Source organism: Callithrix jacchus, chromosome 12, assembly GCF_049354715.1.
Source record: "Callithrix jacchus isolate 240 chromosome 12, calJac240_pri, whole genome shotgun sequence".
NCBI lineage: Eukaryota > Metazoa > Chordata > Mammalia > Primates > Cebidae > Callithrix > Callithrix jacchus.
In genome coordinates this window covers 67,515,286-67,533,677 of record NC_133513.1, presented here as the reverse complement: position 1 = coordinate 67,533,677, position 18,392 = coordinate 67,515,286, and the positions used below count along the sequence as shown (strand labels likewise).

The 18,392-nt window shown below is 41.3% G+C and overlaps 1 long non-coding RNA gene across 3 annotated transcripts in view; it reads right to left on the bottom strand.

The window, feature by feature from the left end:
• Window positions 1–144: 144 nt before the first annotated feature.
• Window positions 145–18,392, bottom strand: part of LOC118146327 (uncharacterized) — a 78,945-nt gene continuing 60,697 nt past the window's right edge. For all 3 annotated transcript variants that reach the window (XR_008475527.2, XR_013524959.1, XR_008475528.2), the window contains one exon: window positions 145–1,027. This is a non-coding gene — a long non-coding RNA (uncharacterized LOC118146327). The remainder of the gene's footprint in view (window positions 1,028–18,392) is intronic.

Sequence of the window (18,392 nt, the reverse complement as noted above, 5' to 3'; positions counted from 1 at the left end):
TTGACAATGGGACACCAGACCTCAAGGAGGTCATGGACCAGTTTAGGAAGAAAAAGGACACATATGCAACCTGATTTAGGAAAACTTACCAATAAGCAAGCACAAAATAGTGCAGAATAGATTTATTCTTTCAATGCAGAGGGAGATGAGATCAATGTGGGGCTGGATCAATACCAAAAAGCTTTAACTGGGGACCTTGACGCTGGCTCAATTATGCTCAGAAGGTTTTTTCATCAAGCAATTTCAGGGGAGCCAGGGATTGTCCAATCCAAAAGTCCCTAATCTCTGGACACTGACTGCCCAGCTTTCCCAGATAAATAATTCCTGAGTTGAAGGTCCACAGGCCACTACCAAACTGGAAATGTTCATAGAAAGGGTTAACATATTTGGTTATCAGCCTTTAGTTACCACGGATTTTATTACTGGATTATTAGATTAGATGCCCAGTCACCTGGCAAGGTCTGAGAAGGTGAAACCTGGATAGAAACATCTTGATGGAGAGAGGGTGAGCTGAGAACACAGGACACAGGCCTATAGCATGCTCAAGGCAGAACAGCAAAAAGGCATAAAGATGGCTCGGGACCCAGAGCAGGGGAGAAGCCAAAAGACCAACAATGCCTGTTGAGAAGCCCTGGAGAGCGAGGCCATCAATGGGTGGGCACAGAGGAAAGGAAAGAAAAAGCGTGCCCCAGCCTGCTGGAGGCATTTGGAGTTCACAGGGCCGCTTGTTGGCCACCCCAATTAAAGGCTTTCTGCTCCCTGCCTCGCCTTGCTGTGGTTTTCCCAGACAGAGGTGGCTTTGTTACTGGGTGAGCACCGGGTCCTGGAAGCAGCTGTAAGTGTGTGGACTTCCTGGTTGCAGCCTTTCTCCTCTTAATGCTTCGCTGGGACCTCTTGGTCCGGAGCCTTTTATCTCCCGTGTTTCATCTGATTCTCACTGAGTATATTCTGTAATTTGCTTTGTCAACTGCTGCTCCCAAGGAATCATTCCCTCTTGATCTTTCACTCTTCAATCTCTTTTTTTGTTCTGTCCAAAACATAATTTTTAATTAATGTTTTAGCTTAAAATGTATCAAAGTTCAAAAGTCAAATAGTCTAAAATGTTTCACTGAAAAGAGCAGTTCCTCGCCTTTCCCATCTCACCCTCATAACACCACATCATCTCTGAGCGATTTTTTTCTTCTAATTTACCCCATATCTTTACATCATACAAATATACTGCTACCACTTGATTTATCAGTTTTAAACATTATCTACCGACTTCTTATAGCAGAGGAAGATATTAGCTCTCTCAAATACCCTTCACCTCTTTCATTCTCCATTCAATTAGTTACCTCCTAATTTGAGGGTCGATCCATTTTGAGTATTTTAGCTATTATGATTAAGTAAATACTGTTTGCTGCTAGTTTACTATGATCATAGTAGTATGCTATGATTAATTACATTCTTGAAACATTTTTGTTTTTCCTGAAATTCACAATTACTTCTTTTTTCAAATGTTTAGTTAAAAAAATATGAACTGTCTTATGACTTTGTGAGTCTGTCTTGGGCAAAGGCCATGTAGAGCTGCCTTTACTCTTCTCAGCTGTAGTGCACATGTAACCCAATAAATATTTCCATGGCTGTCTCTCTTTCATTCAAAACCCCATAAAGCTACAGGTCCTATTTGATGACAAAAATTATCTCCAATCACAGGACCAACACTGAGCCCTACGCACAAGCAGTGCTCCATAAATATTTCTTTTTTCTTTTTTTTGAGACAGAGTTTCGCTCGTTACCCAGGCTGGAATGCAATGGCGCGATCTTGGCTCACCGCAACCTCCACCTCCTGGGTTCAGGCAATTCTCCTGCCTCAGCCTCCTAAGTAGCTGGGATTACAGGCACGCACCACCATGCCCTGCTAATTTTTGTATTTTTAGTAGAGACGGGGTTTCACCATGTTGACCAGGATGGTCTCAATCCCTTGACCTCGTGATCCACCCGCCTCAGCCTCCCAAAGTGCTAGGATTTCAGGCGTGAGCCACCGCACCCGGCCTCATAAATATTTCTAACTTGGTTTACTGTCCATGGTCCATGGTCTTGTGCTGTGTATGGCCCCCACCAATACCTTTGCATATTCTGTAACAAACCAAATTTTATTCACTGAAGTTCAGCATAATGAGCTAAGGATACGCACGTATCACATGAAGTGTAGTGAGCCTTTTATACTGCCTCTCAAGCATATCTCTGTAAAAGGCAACTGTAGCCCTATCACCTGGAGCTAAGACTTACAGAAGGCCTATCCTTTTTTCCTTGGAGAAAAAGTATTTTGCACCCACTTTCTGTAAGGGGGACCAACATTTACTATCAGTCACTAACTGAAAAACTTCATTTGTACTGACTCATCACAACTGCCCTCGGATGCTAAGAATGTTTTTCAAAGAAGGAGGAATGACAGGGATATAATATTACTAAAATTGGGTCATTCCCTGATTGATCAATCAGGAATTAGTCAATTACAGAATAGGTTTGGTTCTCCATAATGCAATACTTAAAAAATAGTGACTTGAAGTTTACTTAAAGGTTTCTCTTTCTCATGCAACAGAAATTCCACTGTAAGGTCTTCATGCTTGTTGCTTCATGGTGCAAGATGGCAGCCCCAACTCCGCCATCACATCTGCAGTCCAGGCAGGAAGAAAGGGAAGGGCAAAGGTCAAAAATGTTTTCTAGCTGAGTATATCTCCTTCAACAAGGAAACAATAGCTTTTCCTGGATGTCTCATGAGGTAGCTTTCCCTTATGTCTCTGGCCAGAATGAGGCCATGTGGCTACTCCTTTCACTTACAAGGAAATCTGGGAAATGTAGGTTTTTGTTTTTTTTCAAGGTCAGGCAAATTATCATCCCAAATAGAATTGAGGTCCTATGTGCAGGCTCTCAGCAGTGTGTCTACTGTTCACATATGTGGGTTAACAATACCAATATATCATGGAAATTAAAAGAAAATCAGACTTTCTAGAAATGATAGAATTGAGTCTCTTTTTACTCCAGTGTTACTTTAGTGTAAACAGATTTTTAGGTCTTCATTGCACTACAGGTCTAGATCCAGTTTCCCACATATACACACATTTGTTATAATAATTTTCTGTGTGATCTTGCAAATCCTCATTATCCAAAAAGATCTGAAATGTGTACATGTATCTAAACCCTCACATACACAAAGACAAAATAAACAAACAAAAAAGTAGTGCCCAAGCAGGCAGGAATCAAGTAAGTAAAGAACATTCAGTGATAATCAGGATTAATTTTGGGGAAAATGATACTGCTGGGATTTTAGAAAGAATAAATAACCGACATAATGAAATATTTGCAGTATTTTTACCTTATGCAAAGGGAGTTGGTTTCTCCCTTCAAGATGTGAATATCTGTTACATACATATTAAATATAATTCTAATAATTACAATGGGGAGGAAACTCTCAGACACTTTATGCTTTAAATTAAGTTTATCTCCCCTATCCAAACCCCCTTCTAGCTAGTAGGGGAGCTATAATTCCTACAACTTCTAAAACATTAGAATCTAAGAACTGGTTGAAGAGACACTTTTGCTGCTATCATGATGCAAAATAACTGCCCAGTAGTATTCTCTATGGAAATCAAGTTAATAAAACTGTGCAAGTATTAACCAACACTTTTCAAATCCTCAGAACTGGACAGCCAAAAATATGGCAGTGGATCTCACGGAAGATGGCTGCCTTCCACTTCTCATTTTAACTACCTCAGGTTTGGTGGGTTTGTACAGGAGTGTGGTTTGAGAGAGAACTCAACGTCTCTGCCTTCTGTGAGGCAAGCGCCTCTTCTGTGCTTTCATCGTCCCCAGTCAGGAATGCCTTCTTTCCCCCCTCTCCCTTATTGGAATCTCTGTTGTTCAAGGCCACAGCTATGAAACCTTCCTGGATACACTCTGTCCAGCCCTCCCTCCTTCCCCATAATCTGACTGAATTCATTGTATTCCTATATGATGACCCTATGATCTATCAGACAAACCAGGACTATTTTGGAGAATAAAAGGAGACACTATTAGATATTTTACCAGGTCAACAGGAGTCAATTAGGAATATCCCAAGCAACCTAGGATGTGTGGTCATCCTACTTATTTGATCTACATGGGATACATTCCCATAACTTCCAGAAGGTCAAAATCATGAAAATAGGTTTGGGTTCCTGGCTCTCTCCTAAATCTATTTGCATTTCAACACATATGTATCTGGATGCCACCTATTTACTACAAGAAAACTACCCTTTTGAGTTTTCTCTCCTATTTGATGGCCATTTTTTCACTATGAAACAACACTGTTAAAGACTTCATGTGACATCAGGGTAGGAGTGGATGCTGAGCCATCTGGTAGGCTCATGAACCAGAGAAGGGGCAGATGCCAGCTTAGCAGCCTCAGAATGCACATGGTTAAAATTCCTACCTCAGCAAAATGCCAAATTGATATGCAATGGATCTCCCTTGTCATTTCTCACAAGTTAAAGCATAAACACTGAACATACAGTAATTACACATTGCCTGGACCTTCATTCAAGTTCAAGACTCCACGGTTTTAATGAAATCTTTGTTCAAGCATTTGAACTGCTATGAAGCTGTTTTCTGAGAAAAGCTGTAGTCTCGTCTACAGGAATTCCAGTGCCCATTTCCTGAGAGAAATGGAATGGCCCTTTTCCATTCACACATTTAATGTTTAAGACTATGGCTGGGCACAATGGCTCAAGCCTGTAATCCCAGCACTTTGGGAGGCTGAAGTGGGAGAATTGCTTGAGCTCAGGAGTTCAAGACCAGGCTGGGCAATATGTTTGAAACCCATTGTAATACATGCCTATAGTCCCAGTCTGAGGTGGGAGGATCACCTGATCCTGGAGAGGTCAAGGACATGGGGAACCTTGATGGGACCACTGGACTCCAGCCTGGGCAACAAAGTGAAACCCTATCTCAAAAAAAAAAAAATTGTTTTAAAAAAATGCTATGCCAAAATTCTATCCTCCTTTCTCCTCACAGCTGAATCTGGTAGATGTATCTATATCTTTTTTTTTTTTTTTTTTTTTTTTGAGACAGAGTCTCACGCTGTCACCCAGGCTGCAGTGCAGTGGCATGATCTCAGCTCACTAAAACCTCTGCCTCCCAAGTTCAAGTGATTCTCCTGCTTCAGCCTCCTGAGTAGCTGGGATTACAGGTGCATGCCACCACGTCTAGCTAATTTTGTGTATCTTTAGTAGAGATGGGGTTTCACCATGTTGGTAAGGATGATCTCGAACTCCTGACCTCAGGTGATACCCCCGCCTCAACCTCCCAAAGTGCTGGGAATACAAGCATGAACCACCACGCCCGGCCATTCTTCACCTATGCACCTCCCATCCCACTGTCTTCTGGCTCCAGCACCCTCTGTACTGTAGAAGCTGTTCTGAAAAAAGCCAACAACAAACTCCAGCTCAGGAAAGTCAGTGGAAATGTTTTCAGGCTTTATTATATCTGAACTCTTCCCACCAACCGTTTCTCTTTACCAGATGTTTTCTTCCTTGGCTTCAGGCACGTCGCTCCCTTTTAGTTCATAGCTTCATTGGCTGAGCTCTGTACGTTCACCCATCCTTGAATATCAGTGTTCTCCAGGATTCTACGCTGGGGCCCTCTTTCCTCCCCATCCTCTCATTCTTCTCAGGCAAGCACATTGACTTCCATGGCTTCCCCCAGTTCTACACTGTGTAAACAACATTCACGTGTTCTAAATTTTCTAATCAGTTTCAACTTATTCTACTCTGCTTTTTCTGTAAAAGCTATTTTTGTTATGCAGTTAAATGTGACTTAATTTGAAAATTTTGCGGGATTTTTCACATACATATTCAAATCCTTCCTCTATGGCCTGTCACCGCATCCTCTGTCTGGATTTTTGGTTAGGCAAATATGTTTCACTTTAAATCCTGACTCCATCTCCCACTGGTGTGAACTTGGGTAGATTATATTACCTCTTTGTGCCTCAGTTTCCTTGTACTATAAAGTGGGGTTAATGACAGTAAATTCTACCTCATGCAGTCATAGAGAAGATGACATGAACTAAAGTACATGTGAAGCACTGGGAACCGTGTCGGGCATATAGACTTACATCCATGTTAGTTACTGTAATTTTGTATGGTCAATGTATTTATATACTAAAGTCTCTGCAAGATCTGTCTTCTTTTCTGAGCATTAAACTGCCTGCTCACATGGAATTCCCGTAGGTACCTCAGTTGCAACATGTCCAACTCTTGAACTTGTTGTTTTATCCAACAGACTTCTTCCTCTGTTCCCTGTTTACACGAATTGTATCATTTATCACTCTCCACCCAGCCATTAAGTAGCACTGTTACTTTTAACTCCCCCCAACTTCCATCCATCAATTGGTAATAATTACTATTGCTTCTACCTTCCAAGTGTCTTAGATTGTACCCACTTCTCCATTTTCACTGTCACTCATTTTCTCTCAACTGGATCCTCACTTCCTCTTTTTAAAAAATTTTTAGAAAGGCGATCTCTGTCACCCAGGCTGGAATGTAGTGGCGTGATCATAGCTCTCTGCAGACTCAAATTCTTGGGCTCAAGCAATCCTCCTACCTCAGCCTCCCAAGTAGCTGGGACTACAGGCATGCACCACCATGCCCAGCTAAGTTTCTTACTTTTTGTAGAGATAGGATCTCACTATGTTGCCTAGGCTGGTCTCTAACACCTGGCTTCAAGCAATTCTCCCTCCTCACAGTCTCCCAAAGTGCTAGGGTTACAGGCGTGAGCCACCGTGCCTGACCTCACCTCATTTCCTTTTCAATTCAAGGTTTCTAAGACCCCAATTGGGTCATATCACTACACTTTTTAATCGCCTTCCTGAGCACTCCACTGTCCATAGAGATGCTATCCAACAAACTTCCTGCAATGATGGAAATGTCTATGTCTGGCATGGTGGCTCCTAGCCACATGTGGCTATAGAGCACTTGAAATGTGGCTAGTATAACTGCGGAAATAATTTTTTAATTATGACTAATTCTAATTAGTCCCATGTGACTTGTGCCAGCACAGGTCTAAAGGATACAGCTCACCCAACCTGACTTGGCAAACGCCACTTTCCCCACCGCCAAAACCTGTCTGCTCATCTTTATCTGACACTCCTTGTAGTTTTATACATTCCTGCTTTTGTTTATGTTATGCCCTTTACCTAGTCCTTTCTCATCTTTTCTATTCAGCTTTGCAAACCTATGTCAAATGTCACCTCCTTTCAAGCCTTTTGACATCACATGCAGAGACACACAGACTTCCTTTTCCTTCTGTGCCTCCCTGCATCATAACACTTATACCTCATTATTTTTGAACTACGTTTTGTCTTCTTCCAAACAAATTACAATCTCCTGTAGTGTAGACCCTACCTTAGTTTCTTGAACTTACTAAACATTTGTAGAATACACAAACAAATAAATGAAGCACAGAAAACCAATTATGGTCAATAGCTGAATGCCTATACTTTGAGTTGAGGGCATTAGCAATCTCATCATATTTTTGTCATTTTTAATCATCTTCCATTATTAGTACAGTGCCTGTCAAAGTACAAGTTACAACAACCAATTTTGAAATAAGTTGGCAAAAGATGTATGCTAGTCCATCTGACTACGTATATATCTTTTTTTTAAGAGATGGAATTTTGCTCTTATTGCCCAGGCTGGAGCGCCATAGCACTATCTTGACTCACCACAACCTGTGCCTACCGGGTTCAGGCGACTCTCCTGCCTCAGCCTCCCAAGTACCTGGGATTATAGGCATGAGCCATCACGTTCAGCGAATTTTTGTATTTTTAGTAGAGACGGGGTTTCACCATGTTAGTCAGGCTGGTCTCGAACTCCTGACCTCAGGTGATCCACCCGCCTTCGCCTCTCAAAGTGCTGGGATTACAGGCAGAAGCAACTGTGCCCCACCCACACATCCTTTCAGTAGCTAATGACAACTACATGACCCTACACACTTCTCATCAGAGCTGAGAAGCATGGAGTTCAGTTGCATGCATTGTTAATTAATAGCTTTTTCTTTAAAGCTCAAGGTAAATTCCATTCTTAATCTCTGTTTTAATGGTTTTATTTGGTTCTAAGTCATTTGTTGTTAGTAGTCTCAGATTGTTTTATATTATCAAATGTCCTTTTAGATACTATAAATGTTAAATAAATAAAAGATACAAGGTTTCCCATTTTAAATTATCTATTTGTGTGTATCTGTCTTTTGTCTGCAGCAGATTAATGTCTTAGGGACAGAAACTCACCTTTCTCACCTGCAGCACCCTCACGGTGGCTGTCATGCCATCTTTTTTTTTGAGACGGAGTTTCGCTCTTGTTACCCAGGCTGGAGTGCAATGGCACGATCTCGGCTCACCTCAATCTCTGCCTCCTGGGTTCGGGCAATTATCCTGCCTCAGCCTCCTGAGTAGTTGGGATTACAGGCGTGAGCCACCATGCCATCTTGCATATAGTTAGTGCTCAATAAATAGTTCTTGAGTAATGGTATCAAAGCGAATTAATTAATCCAAAATAGAAACTCTGTAGTTTAATTGTAACTTTGAAAAAAACTACTTGTAAACCTTAAGATTAATAAATCTTAAGCCTAAAACCAAACATGATGTTTGATTTCATTAACAGTCAAAGAAATACAAATCAAAATACTAAGCTACTATTCTTGGATTTTCTCATTAGCAAATTTTTTTTAAATGATAAGCTACATGCTAGCTAGCAAACATCTTGAGAAATAAATGGCATTCTAATCAGTGGGTGAGAGTTAACCCTTTTTCTAGAAGAAAATGTGTCAATATGAATGCAAAGCTTCAAAAATGTTGATATCTTTGATACTGCAATTGAATTTCTGAGGATCTTAACCTAAGAAAACAGTAAATGTGTATAAAAAAAGGAGTCATATTCAAGGATGCTCATCACATATAACTCACTATAGGAATAAATTGAAAAATCACTTAAATATTGAACAATAGGGGAATAAAATTGGCATAAAAGTTACAATTTGTCAACAATTATATGTTCTCTTGGGGTAAATTCCTAGGAGGAAGGATTGCTAGCAATTTACCCCCTATCTAGCAATCCTTTTCTAGGAATTTTTCCAAAGAAAACATGTGAAACAGTATATACAAAAAGATATTTATCTTGGCATTATTCTAAATGTCCAGCTCTATGAAATTGGATAAGTGAAACCTGAAACCCTCATGTGATAGAATAGTAGGCAGCTACTAACATGGTGTTGTGGAAGAAAATTTACTGACATGGGAAAATGAGCACAATAAGTTGTTTAGATACAAATATAGTCTACAAAAAAGCATTCATGATATGTAATCATTCCTGTAATTAAAAACTATGTTAACATTTAGAAATACTATTGTGTTTTTCTGTACTTTTCAAATTGTCTGCAATGAACAAGTATTGCTTTTTCAAATCAGAAAACCTTCCAAGATAGGTATGTGTTTATGATTTTAAAGCCTAAGTATGAAAACAACTATCAGTAAAATGTCAGACCCTCTGAAGAAAATTGTTCTCTAGGTGTGGCTCAGACACTTGATTCTCTGTCTTTAGGTGCTTCAGAGGAGCTCTATTAGGGTTTTACGCAGTGCACTTCTAGAGCATCCGAACCATGTCAGGAAGCCAGATTTACTAAGGCAGGGGCCTTTTATCTTTTCTGCACCCACACACAGACCTGAGCCTGCTCTTTCCCTGTTTTCTGTCTCTAACCACCAGGGAGTCTGGCACCCCATTCATGGTTTCTCCATCAGAGGGGCTCATAAGTCCAAAAAAAAGAGCACAACCTCTAGGACTGAGGCAGGAGAATGCAAGAGAAAATGGCTTCTTCATGTTTTCTGTTTGGCTGCTGTACCCCAATAAATGGGCTTGTGCCTTACCACAAAAATGCAAAACAGTGTTTTTGCTTTCTGATATATATTGCTAATTATTGTTTAGATGCACTAAGCAGTACTAACAGGTCTGAAAAGAGATCAAGTGTCTGGCAAAGTCCCAAAACTAATATTTAATTTAATTCAATTAAATTTTTAAAAATGTTACTGAGCACCTTAACACTTCAGGGAACTATGCTAATGACATGAAGTGCAGAAAAGGCAGGGACCTGATGTTCAGTGGGCAGCTGCCAGAAATCCGGTGCCAAGCTTGGCCTTCACATTCCTGATTGTTTGCACTCTCTCAGTCACCTTGGGAGGTAGTTACTTTAAACTCTAACAGATGGCATAGTGCTGCAGAGTTCCCAAGACCAGACTCTCGGTGGTGGAGCTAGAACTTGAACACAGATCCACCTGATCCCAAAGCACATGGTTTGCCCATTATTTATCAATCTCTCCCTTACCAGAGTTTATAAGGCATGTATCTAATATGATGAAGAAAAGAAGGAAGAGGAGGAAGAGAAGAAAGAGATGTCTTCTAAACACATTTCAAAGCTCTAAAGAAAGACAAAAGGAGAGTGTCTGTTAAAGGATACTGGAGGAAAATTGCCACACATAAAAAGTACCACAGAGACCAGTTTTAATAGGAGTTTTAACAGGATTCCAGCAGGATGGCAGCAAAGACATCCCAGCAAGAGATGGGCACAGAGGTGGGATCAAGGACATTAAGCTTGAGAAATGGTGAGTGTTCGTGGTGCCTGAAGCAGTAGATGGAGACACAGCAGGTAAGGCCAACTTAAGCCAAGCCAGAGAGAGGCCCGAAGTGATTCTACGGGCAGTTTCTGAGCAGAGGAACGGTACAATCGGTACTGTGCTTCAGAACATGTTTACTCACAAGAATTTACTCCAGGTAGGGTTTTTCCCCATTTAATTTCAGAAGGGAATCTTGGTCTTCAAAAGCACAAATAACGGCCATCTTGAAAAGTAAAGTCAGAAGTTTGTTGTGTGTTTGTTTTGTTTGGGTCCTTTTCTAATTTTTAGTATGTGGATTTCCTTATCTGGGTTCTTAACTACAATATGAATCTAACCATTTAGGAACTCACTGTCTGACTCTCACAGATTAGTCCTTCATCATAGACTAATGTTATTTTCCCATGCACCAAATTTCTTCAGTACAGGCAAATGTGGATTGGTTGCTAAGATATTTCAATAAGCTCAACTTGGTTAATGAAGAATACCAACGTTGACAAATAGGTGAGCCCATTAGTGGCCCCCTTAGGGGCTGTGTTATTGCAACCTCCCTTCTCACTGAAATCAGCCCGAGTGGCTCAGGGTATCAGGAATGGAAAGCTGGGCTGACCAGACAAAACCAGTAGAGACTTAATTTGGAAGCAGAAAAGACAAATGTACATGAACGTAAAGAGCTGGAGAGATGAATATGGCCTGCTTCCTTTTTTGTTGTAACTCTTCAATTCTGCCTGACAATCAATTCAATTTAATATAACCCCTTGGGAAACACACTTTCTTCCTGAGCAGGAAACCGCAAAATGTCAAAAATACATAAAAGGTGGCTTACATCTGGAAGAGGAAAGACAGGTATGCTTCTAGAAGGAACACCCGTGAGTTGGACCCCGAGAATTAAGCAGTTTCTGTGCTCATTTGTTAATGTTTCTTTATTCCTATCATAAGGACTGCAGTTTAGGGATGGGTAGAAAACTCCTCACTCAGTATTTCAAAATAAATTGTAAGCCTCAGTACTGAAAATGAAAGTCAAGGTATAATAATCAGCTTAAAGATACTGGAAATAGGACATGGGTCTCCGTTCCCTCCCTTCCCTCCTCCTCTTCCCCCACCCCTACTCCCAGACCCTCAGCACCTCACACCTGCACCTGAATTCCTTCATAGTTACCTCTTCTGTTCACCATTCCTTACTCTTTTCCTATTCCAGTTCACCCTGCAATAAGCTCCCCATGAGGCTGTACGCCAGATCATCTACCATTCGCCAACTCCCTACTGGTTCCCACTGGTCTGGATTTTTCAAGCAGCTTCCAGAGGTACACCCAGGTATAGTGGACAGACCACAGGGGTAGGGAAGGGAGAGTGGAAATTGGGAAGTTGATTTCTGGACTCGCTCTTCCCTTTCACCCAGAACTAATCTGTTTTATCTGTTTTATTTACTGAGCTTCCACTTACAATTTTTTTTTTTTAGAAAAAGCTTCAGGATTTCAAGACCAGCCTGGCCAACGTACTGAAATCCTGTCTTTACTAAAAATATAAAAGGTGGTATGCACTTGTAATCCCAACTACTTGGAAGGCTGAAGCAAGAGAATCCCTTGAATCTGGGAGGCAGAGGTTGCAGCGAGCCGAGATTATGCCTCTGAACGTTAGCCTGGGCAACAGAGCAAGTCTCTGTCTCAAAAAAAAGCTTCCATTCCCGCAAGAAGTTTGAAAAGTACTGTCATTCCCTACTGCAAGCCTAGGTTCACACATCTCATCATCTGACCCACCAGCTTTGCCAGCCTTTTTTCCAAACCACTCCAATGCCAACCATTTTTTAGTGTGTCTATTCTGTTCCACGTGGTCCAACCAACCCACCCCTCACCCAGGTTGTAAAGAACTCTTCCTTCTCAGGACGTTTCTTTGGCTCTTGGCCTTGTCATGCCTCGCAGTCCATTTCTGATGCATCTTCACCTCTGCATGTCTTGTCTGTCCAAGTAGACTATAGGTTCAGGGTGTGGTGGGGCCCTACCTGCAGAGACACTCAGCACTCACTCACACATGGAATATCCACCCACAGACACATGGCTCATGCTACCTCCCTGTGCCTGCTGACACTCTCCTCTACCCTAGCTCCACTCCACTCCACACTCAGGAGCTGAGTCCTCTTTTTTTATAGCTACCTCTTGCCTCCTTCAGTCATTTCTGGTAGCTCTAGTCTGTTCTGACTTCCCCTCCTCTGACCAAGTTCACATCTGGTCAGTACCACATGATGTAACATGTCATTATTCCTGCTATGAAGTGTTCTGTGGTTGTTACAGGTGTTACTTTTGTCTCCGACTGAGCTGCAGGTATTGAGAAACAGGCTGGGTCTTAGCACTTCTCCATAAAGGTAGATGGTCTGATTTCCGTTTTTTTTTTTTTTTTTTTGAGACCGTTTCACTCTGACGCCCAGGCTGGAGTGCAGTAGCATGATCTTGGCTCCCTGCAATCTCCAACTCCCAGGTTCAAGAGATTCTCATGCCTCAACCTCCCAAGTAGCTGGGATTACAGCCATGCACCTGCACGCCCAGCTAATTTTTGTATTTTTAGTAGAGATGGGGTTTCACCATGTTGGCCAGGCAGTTGCAAACTCCTGACCTCAAGTGATTTACCAGCCTCGGCCTCCCAAAGTGCTGGGATTAAAGGCGTGAGCCACCGTGCTGGCCACTTTTTGACAAACTGTATTCAAGGGTCATCGGAAGACTTAAGACTCACTTAATTCCAACAGAAGAGAATGTTCTCTTTCTGTTTTGCCAACTGCATCTTCATATTCAACTGCTGCAAATAACTCTTATAAATGTCATAAATACATATAAAACAGTATGTTTTGGCCAGGCGTGGTGGCTCACACATGTAATCCCAGCAATTTGGCAGATCACAAGGTCAAGAGATCAAGATCATCCTGGCTAACATGATGAAACCCCATCTCTACTAAAAATACAAAAATCAGCCAGGCGTGGTGTCACATGCCTGTAGTACCAGCTACTCAGGAGGCTGAGGCAGGAGAACCACTTGAACCTGGGAGATGGAGGTTGCAGTGACCCAAGATTGCGCCATTGCACTCCAGCCGGTCGACAGAGTGACAGAGATGGGATTTCATCATGTTGGCCAAGCTGGTCTTGAACTCCTGACCTCAGGTGATTAACCCACCTCAGCCTCCCATAGTTCTGGAATTACAGGAATGAGCCACCGTGCCCAGCCAGGACTGGTCTCTTCAGTGACACTTATTACTTACAACACATTAAAAATGTACTATAGGCTCCATCTATTTAACTTCTTCTGTTTTCCAAATATGCTATACTCTCAAATAGTGCTCCTAATTTTCAAGCGCATGGACAGAAAGAAATCAGCAACCTGAATCCCACCTGGGTTAGACCGAGTGTGCCTACTCAGTGAACACTGACACCAGCATGGTCTGTCTCAAGAAGCTTCTATCCTCTTAAAATTCCCCTAAATCAGTGGATCCCAGCCTTTTTGGCACCAGGGACCAGTTTCATGAAAGAATTTTTTCATGGACCAGGGAGGTGGTTGGGGGATAGTTTCAGAATGAAACTGTTCCACCTCAAATCATCAAGCATTAGATTCTCGTAAGGAGCGCACAACCTAGATCCCTCATATGTTCAGTTCACGACAGGGTTTGCGCTCCTATGAGAATCTAATGCTGCTGCTGATCTGACGGGAGGCAGAGCTCAGGCAGTAATGGTCACTTGCCCACCACTCACCTCCTGCTGTGCGGCCAGGTTCCTGACAGTCCACAGACTAGTACTGGATCTCTGCTCAGGGGATGGGGACCCCTGCCCTAAGTTTAAATAGAATCAAACTTTGTGTCAAAATTAGGATCTACCTTAAACTAATGAGCTTGCATTCTATTATTCTCATTTTGAGCTCACTAAAAACGCAATTTTCCTACGGTTCTCTCAAAATTCCATGTCTGTGTGTTCCGTGAGCCTTCCTCAGTGAATATCTTTATATCATAGGATTTTTTTAATCACTGGACAACACAGTATTTGATGTTCAATAAAAAATACTTTGAGATGTGAGATTTCTGTCTGAAAATCAGCGCAATCTTTTTTCAGATGAAAACTTCCAGGAAGAAGTTTGCTTTTAATTCTCGCAGGTTTTGATGTTGCCAATCTTATTTTCACTAAAACAACTAAGTTAGAAAAACTGATTGCCATATTATAGCATTATTTTCTTGTGATTCTCTATTCTGCAGGTTTTAACACAGAAATTGTTCCCATAAAGTGAAGACCAAAAACAAACGAGAATTCCCACGAGAATTCCAACAAAAACATAGAGGGGTTGTAAATTGCAGAAACAAGAAAATTAATTCTCCAGTAGAGAATTACGGAGACACAATTAGAATTTTATGAACTAAATGTGTATAACACCAAAGCCAAACTAAACCTTTTTGAGACTATTTTTACCTTCAGCAATAATAAATTATTGAATTTTCTGCCAAAGGAAAGACTTATAGAAGCCGCAAGACCCAGATTTAACAGAAAACAAATCAGTATTATTGGACATTAATGATTTTTGAGTCTCTGAGATGGATTTTACAGTCAACGACAATGATTCTGTCTTACTCACATTGAATCATGTAGAAAGGAGAGATTTTGAAATTGGCATTTCCCACACAATTTATTGCCTACAACTACAGGCAAACACTGGTTTCCCCTGGTATCTCTCAGCTTCACCTTCGCTGCCTCTGCATGAGAGCAGAACTCTCTTAACAAGGCTTTGTGTGTGAAATCAGAACTCTGCTGTAGTGGAGAAGTTCTTCAGATCCTTTTTGCTACCACTCTCTTCCTGATCTCGTAGATATACTTTGATCCATACAGTATTGCCTTTGCTTATATACTCCCTAATCATCTACCTGATGCAATATGCATATGAATGTATTGCTATTTTTAGAAGACAGTCAGATCTTTTTTTTTCTGATTCTGAATATGGAGATAATAGATTGTTCAAGAATTCATTGCTCCTTTCTCTGTGCTTCCATGGTCATGGGTACCTCTGTTTTAACATAAGTAATATAAATTGTCTTATGTACTGAGTAGCCAACCAAATCACAAATATCTCCCTAGGCCATACTCATTAAGGAAAAAGAGTGTCTCCAAAACCTTTGTGTCTCCCAAGGTCCCTGGCATAGTACCTGGTGGTGCCAAGGGATGTCTTGCGGGCGTTGCAGTGTCTCATCCTAAGCCAACCCGAATAAACATACAATCCCAGGGAAAACTGTACTTGGCAAACTCAACCTTAAGATCGTTTCCCTAGTTCATTCCTCTTCATCTTCCAACCTGATTACATAACCCAAACCTTCTTCCTAAATAGAAATTACAGAGCTGCCTGTCACTTAGGAGAAGGAGTCAGGAAATGAGGAGGGAAGGGAAATCCAGAGAGAAGGAGATAGAAGAGGTAAAGGAAGAAGAGAGATGGCCAACATATTTTAAGACAGGAAGCATGTTAAATACTTTCCATGCTTTACACATTTAGTCCTACTAACAGCCCTGAAAGGAGAGCACCATTATTTGGTTATGTTTTTAGCTGAGAAAACTGCAAAAGTTAAGTAACTATCCAGACTTACCAGTAAGAAACAAAGCCAAATACTCAGAAATTGTTATAAGATTGCATAAATGATGCTTGTTACTAACCATCATCCTTCTCTTGGCACTTCAATGGGAGGGGTCAAGAACTAGAGTAAGATAAAAGCAGTCCATCATTTCACTCCCCAGTATTTCGGGCTCACACACATATACTAGTCTTTCACATTGGATCAAGTGCTCAGTGTACCTAGCCAAGATAAAGAAACTTATTGGAAGTATGACAGCCACACAGACAGAAGCAGATACAACATATTTCAGTATAGCTTCTCATGGTTCCTGGAACTGCTCAAAGGGAGACATGGCTAGCTGTTGGAGACAGCATCAACATAAAGTAAGCTCTAATGAAACCTAGAAAGCTCAGTTTTTGCTATACCACAGCCTTCCATCCCCAAGATTCCAGACAAACTTTCCATTCTAGACAAACTTAAACTAAACATCTATGTGCTTGCATTAAGGATATGTTTATAAGTATTGGAATCTCCTGGTTCTTGAACCAAATCCGGCTTTAGCAAACCCATATCCTTCTCCAGAGAAACTAGTTGGTGCTAAGGAGTCCTTGAACAATCACTTGGCCTTCAGTTTTCCCAGCTGGAGGAGCCAGTTCCTTGCACACTTAAGAAACAGCAAAAAAAAAAAAAAAAAAAGTATTTCCAAAAGGGCAAACCATAAACCTCTGTGTCAGAATTTCCTGGTACCTTTTTTATAAGAGCTCATGCCTCATGCATCCTGGACCTACTGAATCAGAATGTCCAGGATTGTAAGCCAAAACTTGGCATTATGACTGTGTTTCCCAGTGCTGGCCTTGCTCAATGGCATCTCTGGATGGCTATGTAAGGGTGGGATGTTCCTAGCTTGCAAGAAGAATCTCATTTATGTAAGAATAACCTTCCATTTAAAGCATTCAAAGTTTATTACTGTGGCAGGCTTTTCATTCCAGGGCCTGGTTTTGTAAAAGAAGCCAGGGACCTAAAGTTTTAAGCTTTCTTAAAATTGTACTCATTAAACAGCATGTTAATCATGGATCAGGGATTGCACATTATACAATCCCATTAAGCTTGTGTATGTTCCTGGAAGACTGCAGATTGTATAAAAATACAAATGATCCAGCAGTTAAAATAATTGGCTATAATGAACAGCAAAATTAATTATGAATGACCACATTGCTTACCCAGTTGACCTAAGTCATTAGCAGATGTAACGGGTCAGGCAAAAATAAGATGTATTTTGGCTTCTACAAATTGCTCCACAAGCATCCATAATAGTCTTGGGATCTCATGGCCAGAATAGAGGATAGATATGAGACAATGTGTGAGAGTAAAGCCACTGATGGCCTTTGAGAGAAGCATTCACTACAAATCCATCATAAGAACATAATCTATTATGATCCTGGATTTATTACAAGCAGTAAGAAAATTATTTACCTTTTTGAGTTAAATGAAATCTTCTGTACCACCAAGATGTTTTCTGATTAACTAATCAGTGACTCACTAAATCAGCATTTCCCCCAATGTGTTCAGTGGTTCAGCAGAAGACTAACGCTAAGAGAAGTTGAGGGGGCTGGGCGCAGTGGCTCATGCCTATAATCCTAGCACTTTGGGAGGCTGAGGCGGGTGAATCCTTTGAGGTCAGGAGTTTAAGACCAGCCTGGTCAACATGATGAAACCCCATCTCTACTAAAAATACAAAAATTAGCTGGGCGGTAGTGTAATCCCAGCTACTCGGGAGGTGGAGACAGGAGAATCACTTGAGCCTGGGAGACGGAAGTTGCAGTGAGCTGAGATCACACCACCGCACTCCAGCCTGGGTGACAGAGTGAGACCCTGTCTCAAAAAAAAAAAGCCAGAAGTTGGGGGTCCATCGGGAGGTGGAGGTGAGTGTGGAGGCAGGACTTCAGGATCAAATGCTTTTAGAAAATGCCATGTTCTTGATCCCTGTTTTGGAGAATTATGAACTTTAATATGCAAACTGGTATATTAAAGGTTCTGAGAGTTGAGCAGTAAGGAACTTCAGTTCTGCATGAATCAATGTATTTGGCTGTAGGCAGCCAGACGAATGCTACCTAACCTAAGAAAAAAGGGAACCACAGAGAGGATTGGAGGTAA